Source organism: Pteropus alecto, unplaced genomic scaffold, assembly GCF_000325575.1.
Source record: "Pteropus alecto unplaced genomic scaffold, ASM32557v1 scaffold125, whole genome shotgun sequence".
NCBI classification, from domain to species: domain Eukaryota; kingdom Metazoa; phylum Chordata; class Mammalia; order Chiroptera; family Pteropodidae; genus Pteropus; species Pteropus alecto.
In genome coordinates, this window is record NW_006436888.1 from 8091908 (window position 1) to 8114685 (window position 22778).

Genomic DNA, 22778 nt, shown 5'->3' on the forward strand with positions numbered 1-22778 from the left:
TGTCACGGGAGGTTGGGATGCAGGCTTCCTGCCCGGACCCCAGTGCAGGCAGCTGCCACCTCCGGAGCATCCACAGACCCACCTGCCCTGTCTCCCAGGCCAGGCCGGGCAGAGAGGCTCCGGTCCCACCCTCACCCCTCCAGCACCACAGGGGACAGGGCATAGGGCTAGAACAGAGGTCTCTAGCCCCTTGCAGTGGCCTGGGCCCCACACAGCCCACTGCCCAGTCACCTCTCTGATCTCATGTCCGGGCATGTCCCCCCTCCCCTTCACCCAGCTCCAGCCTCATAGTCTCTGGCTGTGCTTCAGACACACCGGACCTCTTCGGTCCCCTCTGAGTAGAAGTCCTTCACCAGATGTCCATGTGGCTTGCTCCCCCCTGTCCCAAGGCTTTACCCAAACATCACTCGGGGTAACCACCTGACCACCTGGCTGCCTATTTAATACTGGCCCCCATGCCCTCCCTCACTTTCTCTCGGGGCACAGGTCACCCGCTGAGACATCACGAAATTTACTTCTTGTCCCGGGGACTGCCTGACCCCCTCCTCCCACTAGAATATCAACTCTGTGAAGGCAGAGGTCCTTGACTGCTCCAACATCCGTGTCCCCAGCGTCCAGGGTGGTGCCTGGCACACGCTGAGTACTTAATAAATATTTGCAGGATGACTAAACACTTTGAGAAGCATCTCATCTTCTCAGCTGTTAATTGTTTCTTTGAAAACAAGAGACACAAAATAAGGCTGGGATGCATCGATGTGTGCAGCATGATTCATCACGTTTCCCCAGAACTGAGGGTCCCTGTGAAGGGGGTGGGGGATGCGGCCAAGCACCACTGGCCATCGGCTCTGCCCACGTCGAGCCCTCCCTGGCGTCAGGCTGACGCACGCTGACCGTCCCAACCAGGCAGGTGGCCTCTCTTGTTCATGCTGTTCCCAGCCGGACCTCCAGCTTGGGCTGAGACTCCAAAACCGACATTTGGTGAGGGTGCGACCCCCAAACTTGAAATGCACGGAGCTCACACCCCAGAGGACGGCTGACGTTTGGTTTCAGGTGAACTGGCTGACATTCCCCTTGCGGACGGTATCGGGGAGCCACTTGCTACAAGGAAGCCACACGGTGCACTTCCCCGAGTCGGCCTGGGTCTAGGGAGACGCAGCCCGCCTGTGACTTTAATTTTAAACTAATCCCTAAAGCCAGAGGAGATTTGTAACACGGATTGATGAATCGTCCTAAAGTCTCAAAAGTCCTGTGAACGATTTTGAATGCACTTGGGGAACAGAGCTCAGCCTCGGCCGGCCATCCCATCCTCGGAAGACACGCGGCCCTGATCAAGCACCCGAGTCCACACGCGACTGCCGATTCGTGCTCCCGTGTGTGAGGCGAGGCGAGGTGAGGCGGGCCGTCCCCAAGCAAGGGACGAAGCCGCCCCTTCTGGCTCTCCAGTGGCTGAGGGGAGAATCCGGTGAGGGGGTGCTCAGAACGCATGAGGGGGAACGCTGCATTTCGTCCAGAGCTCGTAAGTCACAGGTGGCATGGAAAGACCCTCTCGAGGCAAAGGCCACCAGGAACAGGGCCCACCACGCTGCCGGCCGCCCACCGCTCCAAATCAGAGAGCCCTCCCTCCGCCCAGAAGACCCATCCCTGCAACTCCATCAAACAGTAAACTCTCCATTGTCCTTTGCTTTTCAAACGACTCCCACTGAGGCCAGCCAGCCAGCGTGTGTCTCACGGCAGTAATTGCCTGGCTTTCCAGTCACAGAGCTTTATTTTACCTTGGACTGACACTCTCTCTCTCTCTCTCTCCCCTTTATCCACAACCAAAGATTTCTCCTTGTCATAATAATTAATAGGTTCTGTTCCTACAGTGATTATATTCGCATTATCTCAATAAAGCACAGTTCTGGGTGCCTTCCAGCAAAAGTCTTGATCCCCACTAGGCCAGAAAGCCTCTGCCTTCTCCTCAAAAAATCCTCTGTGTCCCAGGCCCCCAGAGACAGTTATGGCCAGCAGCCTTGTCAGCTCTCAGGGAGCTTTAGCCTCAGAAATCCACCAACTAGCCAAACACAGAAATCTCTGCAGATTGGAGGGCAGGGGTGAGTGAAGCCCTAAAACCTCTTCTTTGTCAGTGAAAACTGGAAAAAGCCACCTGGCTATAGAAAGCCCAGCGTTTATGCAGAACCCACCCAAGTCACAAGAGCTGTGCCCTGGGGAGACACGGAAGTTGCATGCCCGCCTCAGACACACCTCGTGACTGGCCAACCCCTGACCGAACGCTGTGCTCACAGTCGACCTTTTCTGTGGAGCTCCTACCTTCTCACTCACATCACGAGTCCAGTGCACGTGGGGTGGGAACCCTGCTCCTGGCGGTCACTCATGGGTCCAGGCTATGGGGGTGCCGCCTTGGGGGAGGGGCACAGAGTAAACCCCATGCTGGCTCTTAAAGCTTGGGCTCAGAGAGACCCGTGTTGCTTCTGCCCAAGTTGCATCGGCCAAAGCCGTCGTACACCCACCGTAACTGGGGAGGAGAGGGCAGTGTGGTCTCACCGCGGGCCCCGGCAGGAAACGCAGAAGTCCTGCTGGCCAGCCCTCGCATCCGCCCCAGGCCAGCGACGGGCACCAGCCATTGCGTGTTCATTTTTATAGTTCACCTTTATAACGAGCCCAAAAGAAAAGCATCACTCTGTGCATTTTTCACAGATGAAGAAACCAAGCCTCAGAGCAGTTAAATATATTTACTGAGGTCTGCTGTCTAATGAGTAAAAAGAGCCGTATTCCCAAACTGGACCTCTGTGAGTTCAAAACACACAGTCCTGCCCACCCCACCCTCTTTCCTAAATAAAATAGTCGCTCCCTTGTCTCTCCCGCTTGACTGTGAGTTTGAGGAAAAACCAGTGTCGTCCTTCACCGTCTGGCCAGCAGAGTGTCCGGTGCTCAAAGCATCTGCAGAACAAGCACCCCAGGTCCAGCCCAGGGATGCGTGAGAAAGCTGAGCCTGGCCCCCACCCCCGGGTCCTCCGCCAGGTGCCCGCCACGGGCACCATGGACAGCTCCCGCGTGCCCCTTGCCAGCCTCGTAGGCTGAGGCTTCGGGCAGCTGGCCGATCCCTCGGGAGTTCCCAGGAGTCTGGGGAGGTCCTGCCGTCCTGGCCTCCTGCTCCAGGTCACCATGCTCAGACCCAAACAAGCCACCAGGAAAACCCCAGGAGGTTGCAAACAAAAGCCCCCGAGTCTTCATCAGTGTGGGCTTAACCACATCGGCTGCCCTCTTATTAAATAAAGTAAATTAGATCTCAATTATTTGCTTGCACACCAGGCAGGGAAAATGAAATTTTCAATTTAAAAGTAATATCGCTCTTAATATGCAGAAGCAGATCTGCACCGGACTCTGTACACGCCTGCCGAGAGAGGTCAGAAGTGAGAGATGCCAACACGGGGTCTTTCTGCCATGGAGGCACGCCCGTTGGGGGACCCCAGGCCCTTCCAGGGGAGCTGGGTTCTGGGTTCCTGGAAAAGCAGTTTGGGGAGGAACAGCGGCACTTAACGCCATCAATTTAATCTTCCCTTTCATTTTATTCGGGTTTAAGTACCACATCACTGCCAAGCACCCTGGTTAACCTGCCCGTCCGTATCGAAAAATCTAAATCAGGCACATTCGAGGCCTCTGAATTTACATTTTTTAATGGAAAGGGAGAACCAGTATCGGGTGAGGCTGTGTTAGCGCTAAGCCCTTATCAGTCGCACGATCCAAGAGCCGATGCTAGCGGACATCTTCAAAGAGGAAACTCTGGAAATTTACTCCATTCAGGCTCCATCGGCACAGCGTGCTCCCGGAAGCCAATTTCATATCTGGAATTGAAAGAACCAAGATCCAGCAACGTCGGTCACACTCCGGGTCCCCCCGCCCTTCCAGAAACCCTTCTCCCTCAAGGGCACCTCCAATAAGCATGTAATGATTCTAATGGAATAAAAATAATCTCTCCAGTGTAGACGTATTTAAAAGTTTAAAGAGCTTCAAGTTGGCCCAGGGGGCAACCCGACTACTCGTCCACACACAGGAAGGGGGCTGCGCGCAGGACGGAGACCAGCCGTGTTCTCTGTCAGCCGGGGGCAGAAAGAGCAGGAAAGAGGCTTCCAAACACAGCAGACGGGCGTCAGCCAGGCAAGGGTGGCAGCACGGCCCGGCGTTGGGGGCGGGGGCACCCCCATCCCCGGAGGCAGCAGGTCAGAGAAGGTGGATGGGGCAGGCCTTAGGGTTCTGTCGGCTTGGTGACCACAGGCAAGTCATCTTTTAAATGCTTTGAATTTCTGTTTTGCAACTAAAAAAATGGGGATTAGTACTGGCTTCTTGGGGGTTTTAGGAGGAGTAAACGTAAGCGTATAAAATGCTTGGTGTGTGGCACCCGGGTAAAAACAGGACAGACTCATCTGTGCGGAGGATGTGGGCACAGGCTAACCTTGCAAGGTCTCCTCGTGCACAAGTTATCACCAGCTAAGAGGTTTATTCGTTGAGTTTATGCAGGGGGCCCCAGAATGGAAAACCTGCACACGATGGGTTTGGGGTTTGGTTTTAAGTCAAAACGACAGGATGATGTAGGGGGAGGAGATACGGCTGGCAAACAGGAAGAGTCGAGGGAAACGCAGGAGGGAGGAGGTGAGGAGGAGGCTGGGAGGAATGGCAGGAGGCAGGAGGGCCAGTGCGCGATGAGTCCCCTCTCCAAAGCCAGTGAGAGCGATGCTCCAGAGAGGGAGGGCCGAGCGCCTCCTGCCTCCAGCTCCCCCGGGCTCTAAATGCCACGTCTCCAAGGTCGAGAGCACGTCTCCTCCCTCGCGCCCGCTACAGCATCTGTGCGCTGGCGGCCCGTCGCCACTTGCTAATCATGCCTGTGCCCTCCCAGCCTCAGATCCTGCCGGACCTGCTGAGGCCCCCAAAGCCCGTGCCATCCGTCACCACGCCAGAAGGCACAATGCAAACAGCACGGTCCCCAACAGCACTGCCCGGTCTCACGGGGTCTCCCCGCCAGGCAGGGTCAGACCCCACGGCCGGTCCGCACTTGGGTTCACAGGCCCAGAGCTACAGCGCCTGTTCTGCAGCCATCGCGGTTTCCTGTGTGCATGTGTGTGCGTGTGTGCGCGCACACGTGTGTGTGTGTGTGACTTCTGCAGAGACATCCAGGGGAAATTACGGCTGAAGGCAGATGGACGGTCACCGCTCCCCACCTTCTCCACCGGCAGCCCTGGCGGCCCTCCAGAGCACCAGGTAACGCGTGCACCTTCTCCAAGACCCGCCCATCCTCCAAACGCCCGGGCGAGGGACGTGAGCACCTGCGTGGAAACCGCACCCCCCTCCCCACTCTGCCCGGCAACTGGCAGAGACCCGCTCGCCTCTAACTTCACTGTGTCCAGTCAGCCCGGGCAGGTCCAACTGGGAGAGAAACCAGAGTGCGAGGAGCCCCACAAAGGCTCCAGCCAGAGGGCCAAGTGCGGGCCAAGTGCGGGCCAAGTGCGGGCCCCAAGCTCCGCCCGCAGCCCTCAGGTCCTCCTGCCAGCCGCCCACCAAAAGTGCAAACAGCTGCCTGAACGAACACTGAGGAACGGCTGCCAGCGAAGGCGGCCGTTTCTCCCTTTCTGCCAGCAGCATCGACATAGAGAGAAGATGACCAAAGAGGGGAGCGTGGGGACTTCCCCAGAAAGAGTCCCAGCCCCTGTCTGGGGTGTTAATGTCCCACCGACCCTCCCCCTAACAGCAATGTCATTATGGCGCGCATCCACCAAGCACCAGCCGTGAGCCGGACACTGGGCTTTTAAGCCCTCACATGGCCTCTTTTCAACACCAAACCACTCTAGGTGACAGCACTGTTCCTGCCCCCCACTCCAGAGGGGGAGTTCACGCACGCACGCACGCGCACACACGCATGCACGCGCACGCACTCCTTAGATGGCCTAACTGGAAGATGGCTGCAGGAAACCGATGTGCATGCAGCTCGGGGTGGGGCCGGGAGGAGGGACCCTCCCCGAGGAGCACGGAGAGCGGGTGTGCACGGGGCCGCCCCAGGGTCCTGGCAAGTCCACTGTTCCCTCAGCAGCCGCCAGCCCTGGTCCCGCCGGGCTTCGCGGCTGGGGCGAGCATCTCCAAGTGAGAATAAAGCAGGGGCTGCCCGTCCAGCCCCAGGACACACTGTGGCACTGTCTGGCCACTTAGAAAATTTGGGGGGATTTTGCTTGGTTTTATTTTTTTAAGCCAACTACTAACTTAAGACTCTAAAACACCTGCTTTCTACCTTATTACAGTGACCTCTGGTGGTCAAGAACCAGACATTGCAGGCCCAAATTAGAATTAAATTCCTTAATTTCAAGCAACTCTAAGTAACAAATGCCTTGCGGTCCCTGAAGAGTTTCCAAGAAAAGCAGAAGAAAAAGAGGCGAGGGACGGAGCTGCCACCTGCCCTGTGCAGGTGAGAGCTGGCCGTCACCTGACCCTGACTCTCACCCAGCGTGGGGCTTCTCGCACTGTGCTCCCTGCACAAATGTGAGAGGCCCCTGAGCTCCAGCCCGGGGTGACGTCTCAGCCTCTGCTCCCCCGCCCCCCACCAAGCATCTCAATGCCAGGCGTAGAGGGCAAAGGCTCAGGGAGGATTTTCAGAAAAGCTTCAACCTGCCGGGGACCTACCGGGAGCTCGGGGGGCGGGGTGGGGGGGAGCAAGGGAGGGAGCAGGGTTTCTAGAAGGTTTGCATCTCAGTGCTGCCCTGGACCCCTTGCCGGCAGCCAACGTGGGGACTGAATCCAGGAAGCAGAGAACCAGTACTTCCTTCTCCCCTCAGCATCTCAGCCCCCAACCAAAAGAGGAAGGTCTGCCAGGAACTAGAGCGGCCCCGCCCACGCCAAGGGGCCGGGGGAGCCCAGGCGAGGGGTGAGAGAAGGCACTGGCTTTTGAGGTCACTTTGGAGACTGGAGCTGCTGAGTTCATGGTGAGAGGAAAGGACAAAATCTCAGGGACGTAACAGATATCTGTCTAGCTCTACACCAGGTCCGTTTAGGCGAGAGTGGGGAGCAGTCTTCCGTGGGAAACAACGCTGAGCAGCGTCTCCTGTGGGGCAGGAAGAGATGGGTGTGTGGGCGCCTGTGCCCCCAGCCGAGAACAGCGAAGCTTAATCCAAGACAAGTCTCTATCGCTTTATCCCCAGGACCACCCCTAAACCACTCTAGACAGATGCTTTTAAATCCTAAAATCCCTTCAGAGAAAAGAACCCAACAACCCCAGTCACCCGCTCTCATAGCTTCTAGAAGCTTCCAGTTCAGAGCATCCGGAAGGTGACCTTTCCACATTTTATTTCAACCTCTTGGTCCATGCAGGGTACGCAGGCTTCGGCCCATCCCCCAACGCAAACAGCAGATTCTCCCAGGGTCCCTGCAAGCTTCGGTTCGGACAGGCTGGACCTCAGTGTCTGGAACGCAGTGAACGCAGGCTGGTTTGCTAGCCTGGTAGTTTCTGAAAACTCGAAATGGATGTAGAATATCAATATTGTCTCAATTTTCCTTTATCTGCGAGAGACGTCAGCAAACCTTTCTGCCAAGGATTGTACAAGGATCATTAAAAGGAAAATGTCCATGGTAATTGTGCCTTTATGCATATTTCTTCACTCCAATATTCTATAACATAATAATGTTTCACATTTCTACAGAACTGTCTTTTCAGCATGTTTTCACATTATGCTTAATTTCGTAAGAGTTTCTCAGCCCCACATAACGACACAGTTCAATGCAAAATCAGATATAAATCTAGCTTAAGAGACTCTCAACAGGAATTTCATTTAAAACTGTAAATGTTAAAAGATTCCGGCTCTGATTTATGTTATGTTGTGTGTGTGTTTTCGGAGTGAGCGCTTAACCGGCCCTCTTAAACAATAGATAGAGAGGAATACGTGGCCTTCGCTCGTCCAACCTGGCCGTCTCTACCCGTCCGGAGAGGGGAGGAGGCGGACAGACGGGCGGACCCGTGGACAGACAGCCCGCTCACATCCAGCCGGAGCCACACGTGGAAATCGAGCAGAGCGTCCTACCCTACTGCCCGTGCTGGCACAGGAGCAACTTTTAAGGAATAATTTTTCAGCTTCTCATCTCCCTGCTCCTCCAAACGCTGGGGCAACACACGAGGGCCCTCCGGGGCTTTGCGCCGACTGTCCCTGTCTCTATCAAACACGGGAGAGGGATCAAACGGAGAGGCGGTTAAGTCCTGGGTCCCGATTTTAATCCGTACGCTCCCTGGTGACATTCACGACCCCACACTTTCAGTGGCGAAACAATAAACCCCACTGCCTGGTCACAAATACACGTGAGAGACGGGCAAACTGACAGTTCTCGAAGCTGGTTCGAGAGGGCGCAGGCCGATGCCTTCAGGAGCTGTGAACGGTGCATTCGTGATGGAGTTAATGAATCTGGGAGAGGCATTTACATTGTCTAAGCACAGTTAAGACAATTTTAAAATGCGGATTATTTACACACCGGGCTCCAGTGACTGAAGCAACTATTACAGTCCATCACGTAAAACCATATCCAGGCAATTTTATTGCAGCCCATCACAGGCAGGCGTGTTTTAGACGACTTACAACACACAAATCACATCGTGAAAACATCTCTGTGGCCCTGGCATTATGCTATCAACAAGAGACAACACAGTAGCAGTAGATTACGCTGAAATATGCCGCCTGCTTCTGAAACTTTCAATATTCCAAAATGCTAAGAGCCAAAAAAATTCAGTTAGCATTTCGGAACCTACCGCGTCTGAAATTTCACTTGAAAGGCGGAGCTATTGTGAGTTGCAGCTCCCAAAAGAGTTAGTCACCACTTTGCGATTGTAAAATCCACTTATGGGAAGAAGATTGAGGGACCCGAACCCTCCGATAGCTCTTAACATAGTAAAAAATATGCACCGCAAAGCTCTAAACCTTTCTGAATTCCTTCATAAAAAAATGTTTTTGCCACTTCTAATGGACTCTACCCAATTCCAAACAGGATCTGTAGGACACGCGCCCCCAGAAAAATGGCGATTGAAATGACTATATATCTTCCGAGGAGAGTAAGTTATATGCAGGCCTGCGTGCCCACCCCCACTCCCCTGCAGGTTACCCATTTTCCTCCCACGCTCTGCAGCCCACGGAAATGAAGGGAAAATTATCCAGTGAGCCAAAGCGCTTGGGCACCTAATTGCGACAAATCGGAGAGCCTCATCTATCTGCCTCTTACAGCTCCGCTTTCAGACTTGAAATCGAGTCTCATCAGCCAACTGGCTCCGTGCGTTTTACAGAATAACACGCCCCTCGAGATAAATCGCCCCACATTGCTCCACATCGTCCACATACCCCCGTTTGTGTCTCGGTATTTCGTGCAAACCAGGCTCTCACGTGACGGAGCAGATGTTCACGGAAGTGCTATTAGTTTTCATTCGGGCCTCAAACAACGGTATCGAGAAGGACCCCAGGCTTCATTAAGGGCAAAACAAGCGTCTCCAATCAGAGCGGTGCCCCATTTCTGTCCGCTTGCCGCACGCAATGCCGGGGTTGCCTGGGCATTTTGTACCTTTGCGACAGAAGCCAGGCTTTCGCTGACGATGTCAGATGACGACGACGGAGGAAGAGGCGAAACCACAAAGCCATGCTCCGACGATGCGCCACGTGGCACAACCAACACCGTACGTGCGTGTCAAATAAAGGCACGTTGCTCAGTAAGCCCGCTAACGATGTGCCACGTGGCACAACCAACGCCGTACGCGCGTGTCAAATAAAGGCACGTTGCTCAGTCTTTCTTTTTTACGTAAATGGGTTCATACACTATGTGTTGTAATAAAAACTAATTTTTCAAAATTACTGTAAACAAATAACTAACACAGGCCCCCAGAAAAATGGCGACTGAAATGACTTGAGTACATACCTTCCGAGGAAAGTAAATTATCTGCAGGCCCGCGTGCATGCTGAAATGTTTGGGGGAAGTATACTGACGTCTGCCACTTTCTCTGAAATGAATTAAAATAGTAGGACGGATGGATGGATAGACAAATGGATGGATATGTAATAAAGCAAGCAGAATAAATGTTAACTGTGGAAGCTAGTTAGTGGGCATATGGGATTCACTGCAAATTCTCTCGACGTTACTGTATGTTTAAAATTTTTGAAATGAAATGGCAAAAAACTAATTTTTTTCATTTAGTAATCAGGCATTGCTCTCTTCCCACGTAAATAAGTACAAATCTCTTAACCCTTCTTAACAGCTGCGGAGAGGCCAGTTTCCGGGTGTGCCACAGCTGGCTAACCAGTCCCTCACACACAGGCACTGAGGCTACTTTACAGTGACAATCCTACAATGAGTATCCGCATACATATGCTTTGACTACACTTACGATAGCTTTCCTGCAGGGTAAGTTCCTAAACGTGGAACTGTTGGCTCAAAGAGAAGACACATGTTACTTCTGACATGTGATAATGGCAGCCACCACCCACAGCAAGTTTACTTGTGCGGACACTTTCGTAAGCGCGTTTCCAGTATGATCTCTTATACTCCTCCCAACGACCTGATCGAGTAGGAACGACCGTCCCTCCTTTTATAGCTGAGGACACTGAGGCCCAGAGAGAGTCGATGACTTGCCCAAGGCCTTACAGCCAGAAAGGGGTGGTCTGGCTCCAGAGCTGGCGCTCTTAACCGCTACGCTCACAAATTATGGTCAAAAAGATCAAACCAATGTATACTCCCACCGACAGCGTTTGAGGGTGACTGTTCGCCCAGGCTATGTTGTTGTTAAAGTTATCTAAAACCTGAAGGAACCACTGTCCCTATTTCCAGATACCGTGAAGACAGATTCGAGGAACCTGTCTTCACAGAGGAAGGAGCAGCGAGAATGGGCCGGACGGGGAATGGATGGCGCCACGTTAATTACAGAAAGGACACCGGAGCGGGGCACCGAGGAAGGGCGCCGAGCTGCTCGGAGTGGCCGTCGCTCCGTGCTAATCCGACTGCCTCTCTCCAGATTCTACGGAAGCACTGGCAGGAAAACAAACCTAGAAAACTCTTCGAACTTCTATGTTTAAACCCTGTAAATCGCCAGCGCCGCTCCCCAGATGCATTCGTGCAATCTCGAGTCTTCTGCCTCTGTCTATTTTTTTAGCAGACAGCTGCAAGTAGAAAGGACTACATGAGTATGTACATCATCTCTGTTCCCATCATCTACTCGATTAATTCAAATAAATCTTTAGACAATGCTCGACGTGTCACTGGGACATTATCATCAACAACCTCAAAGCTCCTTTTGTTTTATTACCTAAAACGTTATAAATGACCCCATCGCAAAACTGATGAAGAAATCTTCCCATAGGGGGCTATAGAAGCAACCCTAAACTTAGCCCCTAACCAGCCCTCCCCTGGCCTCACGAACACACAGCCTCAGCACAGTTAGCTTCAAAGACGAGAAAGCTGGAAATCATGCTAGACATCGGCCTGGCAGAATCTCACAGCGCAATGAACAAACATGATGTCATCGGTCCGGCCAGCTCACTTGGTAGAAACCTAACAAACTATGAAAAAAGTGGGTTTGGAGCAAGAATTAGGAGAAATAGCAACAGCATCACATCAAATAAAAAGCCAGTCACCTCAGACATTAGCAGGGTGGGAAAAGCACAGACCTCAAACGCAAAAGACCTGGCTTCTACTTGTGACGTCACGACTGACGGACTGCGTGACCTTGGGAAAGTCACATAATTCAGAATGTGCATAGTTCCCAGCTGCAGAATTAGAATAATAATTCCTACTTCGTGGGTAATCATGAAGTTAGGTGAAGCCCCTGGCAGGTGACAGTCTCTCCGTAAATGGCAGCCGTTGGCACTGTGACACCGTGGCGAGCCCACTAACTAGTGCTCACTGAGCATTCTTCACACAGAAGTGGGACTCTGTTGTGTGTTCACACATGTTCCCTTTTTGCATATGACTTGATGAGGACGAGAATGATGATTATGAAAGATTTCAAACTTCCCCAAAACTATAGAGAATATCATAAAAACCTACCTGCCAACCGATCATATTTTCAAATCTTACTATTCTGCTAGATTTTCTCAGATTCATTGTTTAGAAATAAAAAATAAGAATTACAGATGTAACTAGAATTCTGTTAACTAACCACCTCATTCTCCTCCCTCCGAGAGGCAATCGCTATTTTCCATTTCGTTTTTGTTTACTACATATGTAGGTATCCGTAAATAACGTGTTTGTTACGTCTCTTTCTGCGACTTGTCTTATTTTCCACTCAGCTCTTTTGATCCCTACATATAGATACATATAACTTCAGCATATTCATTTTAACTGCTACAAACTATTCATTATATACATATATGACGACTTATCGTTCTATTACTGAGGACCATTTAATTGTTTTCAAACTCATATTAGTGGAAACAATGCTACAAAGAGCATTCTAGTATATATCTCTATGCACAGGTAAAGAATGTCTCTAGGGCATCAGTTCTCAAAGTACACTCTGTGGACCCTTGAAGCATCCCCAAGACCCTTTTACAGGACCGTGTGCTCAAAATTAGTTTTGTAAAATACTAAGAAGTTATTTGCCTTTGGCCTTTGTCGCCATATTGACATGTGTACTGCTGGAGCGAAGGTAATGGTGGATAAAACTAACTGTTGAGACCTAAGCGCAAATTAAAGACGTAGCAGTAAGCTGCTAACAGTGTTCTTCACCACCGTCCACTTACAGAAACACACACACACACACACACACACCAGCTTCGTTTAAGAATTCCTTCATAAGGCAGTAAGAATGATGGATTCTTTAAAATCTCAGTCTTTGATTCCATGTCTTTTCAATATTCCGTGTGACAGAAATGAGAGTAACCAGAAAGTGCAGCTGCTTCAAGTTGAAGTGTGAGATTGTCTTGAAAAAAGTATTTGTGTGATTGAGTTGCCAGCTAAATTAGCCACTTTTTCCGTGGGACACCATTTGTACTTCAAAGAATGACTGACGAACTGTGGTCATTCAGACTCAGGTACTTGGGTATTTGGCAGGACTTCTTTTTCTGGCCAAGATGGAGTAACAGCGGCTAGACATACCCTCCCGCTTGGAAGAACTAAAAATCTGAACAACATATGGAAAATATCCGTTTTCTAGACATTGGACATCAGGCAGTAAAGGACACTGGTCTCAGGGAAATAGGAAATAAGCAAAGTGAGACCTGCGACTGCCCCAGACACTTTCCAGAGGTTTCCGGCCATGGCACAGGAAGGGGCCCAGGCAGAGCCCCGCATTCTCCCTGAGTCGAGAGGAAAGAACCAAGAACCCAGGAGCCAAGGCAGCTGGAGGAACGGGGCCGAGCACTGGACAAAGCAGCACAAAGAACTCTCGAGCCGGGCGAAGGGTCCCCTCAGGTGTTCAAAGAAATGCAGATCAGTGCATGTGTGTGAGGGAACTATCTGAGGCCACCTCATGAGTCACCCAAGAGAATTAAAACAATCACCGCCATTTACATTTGGGCCGGGAATAGTGCCCATTCCCACCGAGCAGAGTGAAAACCTTTGTAATATACAGAGCACAGGGCAGAGGACTCGGTAACATTTACCTCCGTAGTGGGGGAAATTAGCCCTAGACTCAGTGAGAATCCACCTAACACCACATAAAATCAAGACCTGAATAGATCGAACTGATTCCGGAAACACAACCACGTTCCAGGACCAAGCACGAGAAGATTCGCAGGAATGGAAACATACACAGAACCCACAAGAGGAGATTCAGAGTGTCTGCGATCACATGGAAGTTTTCCAAGCATGCAAAGAAGGAAGAAAATACGACGTGTACCGAGAAAAAAATCAATCACAACCAATCTAAAAATTACACAATGATAAAATTCTAGATAAGAGGATCGAATGTGTTAAGAAGAGATATGGAGATTTTAAACAGAACCAAATAAAACTTTTAAGGAAGAAAACTGCAGTGGAAGCCTAAGGTGCAATATGAGATGAAAAACACAATGGCTGGCGTTAACAGAAAATTAGACATCTCGAAGGAAAATATTAGCAAAGTGAAAGCAATAGAAACGATCCAAAATGAAACACAGAGAGAAAAAAGAAAAAAAAAAATGAACACAGTATCAGTGACGATTTCAAGTAATCTCACATGTGCATAAAGTTCCTAAAAGAGGAGAGGGCACAGAAATTAAAAATAATAATAATAATAATGGGTAAAAAAATGTCAAAAACTTGATAAAAACTATAAATCCACAGGTCCAAGAAACTCAATAAGCCCCAAGCACAAGAAACAAAAATACCATACAAAGGCATAATCGACTTGCTTAAAACCAGTGACGAAGAGAAAATCTTAAAATAATCCATGGAAAAAGGACACGTTACATATAGAGAAACAAAGATATAGACAACTGTGAATTTCTCATCGGAAAAAAATGCAAGCAAACCAGAGGATATAAAACACCTTTCTTAAAGTTCTGAGAGGAAAAAAATGTCAACCTAGAATTCTTTACCCGTTGGAAATAGCTTTCAAAAATAGAGAGTTTCTTTCAGAGATAAAAAGCTGAAAGGCTTTATGACCAGGACACACAAGCTGCATGAAATGTTAAGGGAGGCCATTCGGGCAGAAGGAAAATGATTCCAGATGGAACTCTGTACCTGAACCCACAGAAAGGAGTGATGAACACCAGAAGTGGTAAATACGTGGGCACACATGGGGACATGTTTATTATTTAAGCCTCTTTACAAAATAATCAAGTATTTAAAGCAAAAATAATAATCAATTGTGGGGTTTATAACATATCTAGAAGCAAAATGCATGAGGAGAATACAAAAAACACGGAAGGGAGGAACGGAACTATGCCCTCATGACGTGCTTACAGTCTACGCGAAGTGGCATAACATCACTTGAAAGCAGATTGTGATACGTTAAAGCTGAATACTAAAAACTCTATAACCACCACTAAAATAACAAAAAATTATCGCCAATAGACAACAAAGCAGATAAAACGGAATTATAAAAACTTTCAGTTAAATTAGGGGGATCGTTTTATAAACTATATAAATGTCTAACCAATGTACTGTATACTTGAAACTAATTTTTAAAAAAAAATAAAAATGGAACCTTATGACCCAGCAATCCCATTTCTGGGTATTTATACAAATAAAACCAAAACACTAATTCAAACAAACAAACAAACAAACAAACAAACTCTCAGTTAAACCAAAAGAAAGTAGAAAGGGGGAAAAAAAGAACAAACAGCAGATGGATAAAATAGACATCAAATGGAAACACAACGATATTGATAATCACATTAATGTAAATGGTCTAAATAATTCCAATAAAAGACAGAGGTTATAAGATTAGCTTAAGATGTGGCTCCATAGTGTAGTGGTCAGCACGTCTGCTTTACATGCAGAAAGTCCAAGGTTCATGCCCCAGTGGAGCCACAGTCCATGGTCTACGGCCATGCCACCCTGAACTAGCTGATGTCTGATCTCGGAAGCTAAGCAGGGTTGGGCTTGGTTAATACTTGGATGAGAGACCACCTAGGAAGACCAGAAGAGACCACGTAGGAAGCCATAAATAATAATATTAAGAATAATAATAATAAAAGATAGGCTTAAAAAGCAAGATTTAATTATACGCTGTCTACGAGAAGCCCATTTTAAATATAAAGCCCAAAAATAGGTTTTAGATAAAAAGACGTAAAAAACTATATCATGCCAAACTAATCAAAAGAAATTTTGATTACCTGAGAAGATTTCAGAATAAAAATGCTACCAGGAATAAAAAAGTGTCATTTTATAACGATAAAGGAGGCAGTTAATCAAGAGGACATAACAGTCATGAGTATATTTCTATACCAAAAAAGAGTGCCTCCATATATATGAAGCAAAACCGATAGAAATATAAGGAGAAACAGACAAATCCATAATTATAGTTAGAGATTTCCACTCTCCTCCCTTAATAATTGACAAAACAAATAGATATTAAAAGCAAGGACGCAGGAAACTTGAACAGCACTATCGATCGACTTGACTTTGTTGATATTTATAGAACATTCGCGCTAACAAACAGCAGAACACACATTTTTTTCAAGCGCGCACAGAATATTTACCAAGGTAGATAACATTCTGAGCCATAAAATCAATCTTGATAAATTTAAAACGATTCAAGTCGTACAAAGTATGTTCTCCGACCACAATGACATAAAATTAGAACTTAATACCAGACAGGTATACGGCAGATCTTTGTTCAATAATGAACATAGTAAGACTATCGCTTCAACTGAACACATTTGGTGCCAATGACAAAATTTAAGTTTTTAAGCAAAAATGAGAATTTGGGAAAACTTGTATTCACTGCTGTGAACTTGATACCTTACAAAACTTAAAAACTTTTCCTGATGACATCCATGGGAAACGAAATGAACGAAGGTGATTTTGGGGGTGTCGTACAATGAAATATACCAATATTTGGAAGATCTGCATAACTCAGTAAACCAATATTTTCAAATGGCCAATGGAATTTTACAAAACTGCACCTGGGTAGATCTTTTTGAAGATCCGTATTAAAAAATAGTTCCCTCCTCAAAAAAACAAAAAGGATAGTCCAATGAATTTCAATGTAGCAGGGTACAAAAAATTAATTGATATAGTTTCAGATTCCACACTGCAACTAAAATCTAAGAAAGTACCACTTGTCAAGTTTTGGTTAGTATCAAAGAAGAATATTCACAATTCTCTGGAAAAGAAATTAAAATACTGTACTTCTTCCTTTTCTAATTATGTATCCATATAAAACTAGATTTCTTCATTTATCTCAAACATTGCAACAGATTGAAAGCGGAGCAGAATGAGAATTCAATTATCTCTCATTAAGCCCAATTTAAGAAGATTTGCAAAATCGTAAAACAGCATTACTCTTCTCACTAAATTTTGTTTTGTTTTGGAAAATATAGTTACTTTTCATTAAACGATATGCTATTTACGTGAACATGAAATGAGTTTATTACTGTTATTTTAATGAACTAATACAGATTTTCATCATCTCTCAGTTTTCATTTCGAATGCAGTAAATGCTAAGCTATCACCCATAAACCAAAGGTCTTTGGGGTTCTCGATGACTTTTAAAAGAGAAGGGAGGTCGTGAGACCAAGAGCCTGAAAACGCTGTTCTAGAGAAGCTGAGTTGCTCAGAAATACGCTATGCAACATACGAGGTGCTTCTTGATATCTGCAAACTCAGCGGGAGGTTCCCAGCTAAGCGACAGTGTTCAATGGGGATGACTCACAGAGCCCCGGATTTCACAGGAACCGGTAACGACGATCGCCAGAGCAGCAAAGAGGGCCACGTGTTAAACCCGTACTCTGTGCCCTTCATTATTTTCGAACTAAAATCCCCGTTCCTCTCAACGTATCCTGAAAAGGGAATCTGATTCACATATTGTGAATAATGAAATTGAGGTTCACAGGGCTTAAATTAATTGGCCTAGAAGATGAGGGAGCCAGGATCTGAATCCAGATCTGACTCCAAACCACTAACACCTCCCGCTTTCAGATTTCTCCGAAACCACGCCACGAGCATCTTTCTACTCTGCTGCATTTGCCGCCTAAGCGTCTGTCTGACTGCGCGCCAGACGGCATTCACGCAGCATCTCTCTCTGCCCCGTCAGGATGCGATTCCACGAGTTCGGCAGAGATTTTTGTCTATCTTCCTATACCCCAAGGCCTGCGGCGATATCTGGGACATCAGAGCAGTTGGCTCAATCAATGTTTGCTGAACGGGTGGCTGAGTGAATCACCGTGGTCACAGACAATTCCGTAATCTGTGGTGCTTAGAGCTCCAATTGCAATGACATGTTTAAGTCTTCATCAGTTTTTCAAATTAAAAGTCCTATCGGGCTTCATCCATGCATACCCCATATTCATACAAGGGATAAAGACAAGGATAAACCTCCTCATCCTATGGAAGAAGAAATCAAAAAGATGGTTATTTTGCTCTAGGTCTCACGGGCTTCAGGCGAGGGAGGCTCCCTGGCTTTAGGTTAGAGTTCGGTCCCCAGATCTTAAGACAGAGGCATTTATTTAGTTTGGAGGGCGGCGGGGTACATTGTGCATTCTCAGCCAGACCTAGGAGGTAAGGGGAGGGACCAGAAGCTGGGCAGTCAGTCATTAAGCTGTCATTGGTCGTTTAAAGTTATTAAAAATCCTAACTTCAGAATAGGTGAGAGCCAGGTCAGAACGATCACGAGTGTGCTTTTATTTATGCCCGACAACCCAAGCTCTTAAGGAGCATGTGCAGAGCTCCACGCGACACCCTGGGTAGGCAAACGGGCAAGAAGACAGGCCTTGAAGCGTCGTGGGGACACAAAACGATGGGTGACAATACGAAAATGCCCCTCTGATCCCCGTGGGGTTACCGCTGGACAGCACTGCAGAGAGTCCAGAGCCAGGCGTGGTGGCCGAGGGTTAGGCTCATTGGGGGACGTTGGGAGAAAGGGTAACCTTGAAAGCAGGACTTGGATTCGGACAGGAGCAAGGAGGAGGCGATGCAGGTAACCAAACTGCAGTTCCAACGCGCCGTCGGGGACCTGACCAGCGTCCAAGCCTCCTGGGGACAGAGGGCGGAGCGTGCTCGGCAGCGCTCACGGGCTCCTCTGGCGACTTCTGGCTGCAGCTCCGCTGACCACCAGCCCCAGCACCCAGAGACCCGCGGGCACCAATCGTCTGTGCTCTGGAAGCGAGGCGGCGTGCCGGCCGTTCGCCGCTGGCTGGCCCGCACTGCACGCCTTTGCTCTTCGCCTTTGCTTCTGCCACAAACTTGGACCCGGGAAAGTGTCAGGAAGAAAAACGCCAGAGAGTATTTCTGGACGACAGTATGCGTAAAGGGAACGAATAAAAAGTCAGAGTCATCACGACCGCCGCCAGCAACACCGAGATGCCTGGGCACACTGAAAACATGGCCCCAAGTGAGGACCAGGATGACAGAACAGACAAGACGACGTAACCTGGCAGACACTGACCTCGAGGTCAGCGACGCATGGAACGAAGGTTCAACTCGTCCCGTCCCCCGGGACCAGTGGGCCTCCCAGGCGTCCTGCCTTCAGGTTTTGACCTTAGTGGCTGATACTTCAATGCAGCACGTGTGTCTGTCGATCCCCAAAGCAGCTTTTTGACCCTGATATTCGTGACGTTATCGGGAATCTCAGCGTGCATGTGTGCGGGTCCAAACACAAACAGGAAACGTGGTTGGAGCCTAGAAACTTCTGGAAGCACAAACTCCAACCACGGTGCAAACGAATCCCAGGACTAGGGACCCACCCAAAGCCACCTCCGCCACCTCTCAGAGAAAGCCACCAGCACAAGGACGAAGTCTACTGACGTGGCCAGAAGTCTGTGCCAGAGACGGTTGTCGGACAGCGATCAGCGCCTCAGCCTTTAATTTCTGGGTCTGTTCAGAGAAATCCGCCCCCTCCCCACTGGCTCCATTTTCCTGTATTGGAATCAACCCACAAGGTCTCTAAAACCTTTTCAAACTAGTTTTATAGTTTTAGCTTATTTCCAGATTCTGGAAAGAGGAGCCACAATGCAGCAGAAAACCCACAACTGCGGTGCTGAGTCCTTCTTCTCCATCCGGCCCCCCACCCCTCCGGCATCCGTTCACCTGATCACACCGGCCGTGCCACGTGAACCCACCTGTTACATATAATCAGGAGGACGGCACGGATGTGCCACTGGCAACCACGTGCTTGCAGCCCTTGCTGTGACGGCATGCCTCCCTTCCCTGCCTCTGCCCACGCAGTCACACCTTAATTACTCCTTAGACCTGGCTCAGTCACTACTTCTCCAGGAAACCTTCCAGACCCAGCCCCCTCTTCCACCCTCTGCCCCCAAAGCGGGTAAGCAGCACCCCTCTGCGTGCTGACCAGATCTCTACCATGTCGCCAGTCCGGCTCACTGAAATCGTGTTTGGGTCTCGGCCTTTCCCACTCCCCTGGGAGCCCCTAAAGACAGAGGCGGTCTCAATTCCTCAGGTGTCTCCCCAGCTCCGAGCCCAGCGCCTGGCACAGAGATGCACCCGCATCCCTGATGAATGCCGCTGCGCCCACCCTCCTCAGCCACCCCAGCCCACTATGACCAGAGGGGCTGATGAGACGTACCCCACAAACAGGTGGCTACGTTGCAAATCCTACATCCCGCAGTCCCCCCACCGCCCCGCAGCCCTTTCATTTAGGGAGCCCGGCTGTTCACCTGTGCACCTGGAGGTTTGAACCCACCCCACACCCCCACAGCCCCGCAGCACGACTGCTCAGCCGGGCCCCAAGGCCTCCGGAGCCAGCTCTCAGGTCAGCCCTGCGTCCTGCGACATGGCCTCCCACAAGGGAAAGTCATTGCATTCTGATCAGCTGCCTCGGCAATAGGTCGGGCTTCCAGAAGCCGCCCCTAAACGCTGATTAATGGGCAGGAGCGGCTCCTGTGCATCTCGTTACACACACAGCTGCAGTGAAACCATCTCTGCTTTACAGTTTTGTGCAGGACATAAAAGTGGGAAATATCCCGGCCTTCAGAGGGAGCGGGCTATGAATATTGAAGCAGCCCCGGGTTGTTAATCCAGCACCATTAGTCTTAGGGAGTCACCCCAGCACTGACCCCCTCGAAAGAAATTTCTCTTGCTGGCCATTTCTCATTTCAAATTATCCACATAGCCACTGTACCTACCACCTGTGAATTATTTGATATTTTGGAAAGGAAAGTAAACAATATAAAAAATCAGCAGAACTTAGGGGATCTATAAATTCTCAGTAAGTTATTTTCAGAGTGAGGAAAGCTGATTCATGTGGCACTTTACTTCCCAAGATTAATTTAGTTTGCCTTTTTCCTTTCATTAATAGGAGGTAAGCACCCTGGGAAGACCACATTTCTGTTCTCAGCAGCACCTGTCAAGGGGATCCCAGGCCCACAGCCCACATTTGGAGGTTTATCCCCAAAAGGTATTCACAGAGCAGACGCCACCCGAGTGACACATCAAGTGAACAATACTTCACAGAGCGCTGGAGACAGACACACGCGGCTGCTCTTGTTTTCGAAGGCCAGCATCGGACGGCTGATGCTGACCGACGCCACGCTCGGAAGGGCCACGTCTTCCCTGATGCCTTTCTCAGAAAGACGTGTTGACATACAGAAAGCAGCCCCTCTCCTGCATTCTCCCGTTTCCTACTTATCCAGACGGATGCAGGCCTACTGTGGCTGCTTTCCTGGTGGCTCCGTTAAGGGGTCTCCAGACGGTCCCCAGTTCCACCGTGCTGTCCCCACGTGTCGACTTGGGCCCTGTTGATTCCGCTTCGGACCCTGCGTCTGCGTGGTCCGATTCCCACGCGTGACAGTCTATGTCATGACCGGAAGTTCTACCATAGCCCCCCGGCCCCGAGGGAATTATACTCTTGCCTAATATTCACCAAGAACAGATTACCCATGGGCAGAGCTCGCCCAGGCACGTGGCCAGTAAACACCATCCAATCAGAGAGAGAAGAGATTTAAAAAAAAAAAAAAAGCCACGTGGCATTTGGGATCCATTTACATCTTTAGGATTTCAGCAGTCGCCAAGGCAATTACGTCTGGATATCCCAAAAACTCAGACACGGAGATCTGACCAAATCCGACGTTTTCTGAGAGGCCGCTTCATGTCGCCCTGGCCCACTGAGGGAGGCAAACCAAGACGGAGAGCTCCCTCGTGTCCCCGGCTGCGTGCCAGCACACGCGACACTGGCCCCGGCCCAGGCCCACGTCAGGGCCATCCTGGGCCATTTCCATGGGCCTCTCTCGACGGCCGGCCGGACGAAGGGATAATACGACGGATGGGAATGGGGACACAGCAGAGAGACGCAACGGGGCGGAGACGCCCGTGAGACGGAGGAGCAGACACCACCTTCTTCAAACTCCAGCCAAGTGTCAAGAGTAAGGGACAGGCGATTTCCAACACACTCCACTGATTGCTCCAAGTGCCATTTTTGTCCCATCCTGTGACAGGTGGTGGAGTCTGGAGACCTGGGTGCGATGCGGAACGTTGCCACTGACCAGCTGTGTGGCCTTGGGCGGGTCACTCCCCCTCACTGGGTCTCTGGGGACAAGGGTGAGCTATTTCAGAGGCTTGGTGTGCACACTAAACCGCTCCCCCGACAGCGGTTACTAATAACGGTCTCAGAGCAGCCGAACCCGGAAACAAGTCACCCCGTGGGTCTCAGCCCCCCTCCCCTTCATGGGGAAGCAGAACACGAGCTGCTCTCACAGTCGAACGCTCGCAAACTCTTCCTCCCGGCCCTCCCAGTGCAAGCGCGTGAGCTCTGCGGAAACCGCTTTACCCAGGCGGAATCGACAGATACACAGCGCACGCTCCAGGTGTACGACCGACCACTTCCGACACGGGTCCACACCTGCGAAAGCACCTCCAAACCAAGACAGCGAGCACACTCGTCCCCAATTCTCCCTCATGCCCCGTCATCGTCCCCCCCTTCTGCCCCTGCTCACTCTGCCCAACGGGCAGGGTTTGATTATAATAAAGAATCTAATAAGGAAAAAGGAAAGAGGAGGTAGAAAGAGAGAGGGGGAGAGAGACAGAGAGGGCGCGAGAAGCAGGACGGCACGTGTCGATGGCCACGTCGCCGCCTGGAGAGACACAGGGCGAGCGGAGGGGGAGCACCTGCAGGCAGGGAGAGGCGAGAGGGGTAGGGACGGGAGCGCGGGTCTGTCCGCTTCGCCTCTGGGGGCCGGGGG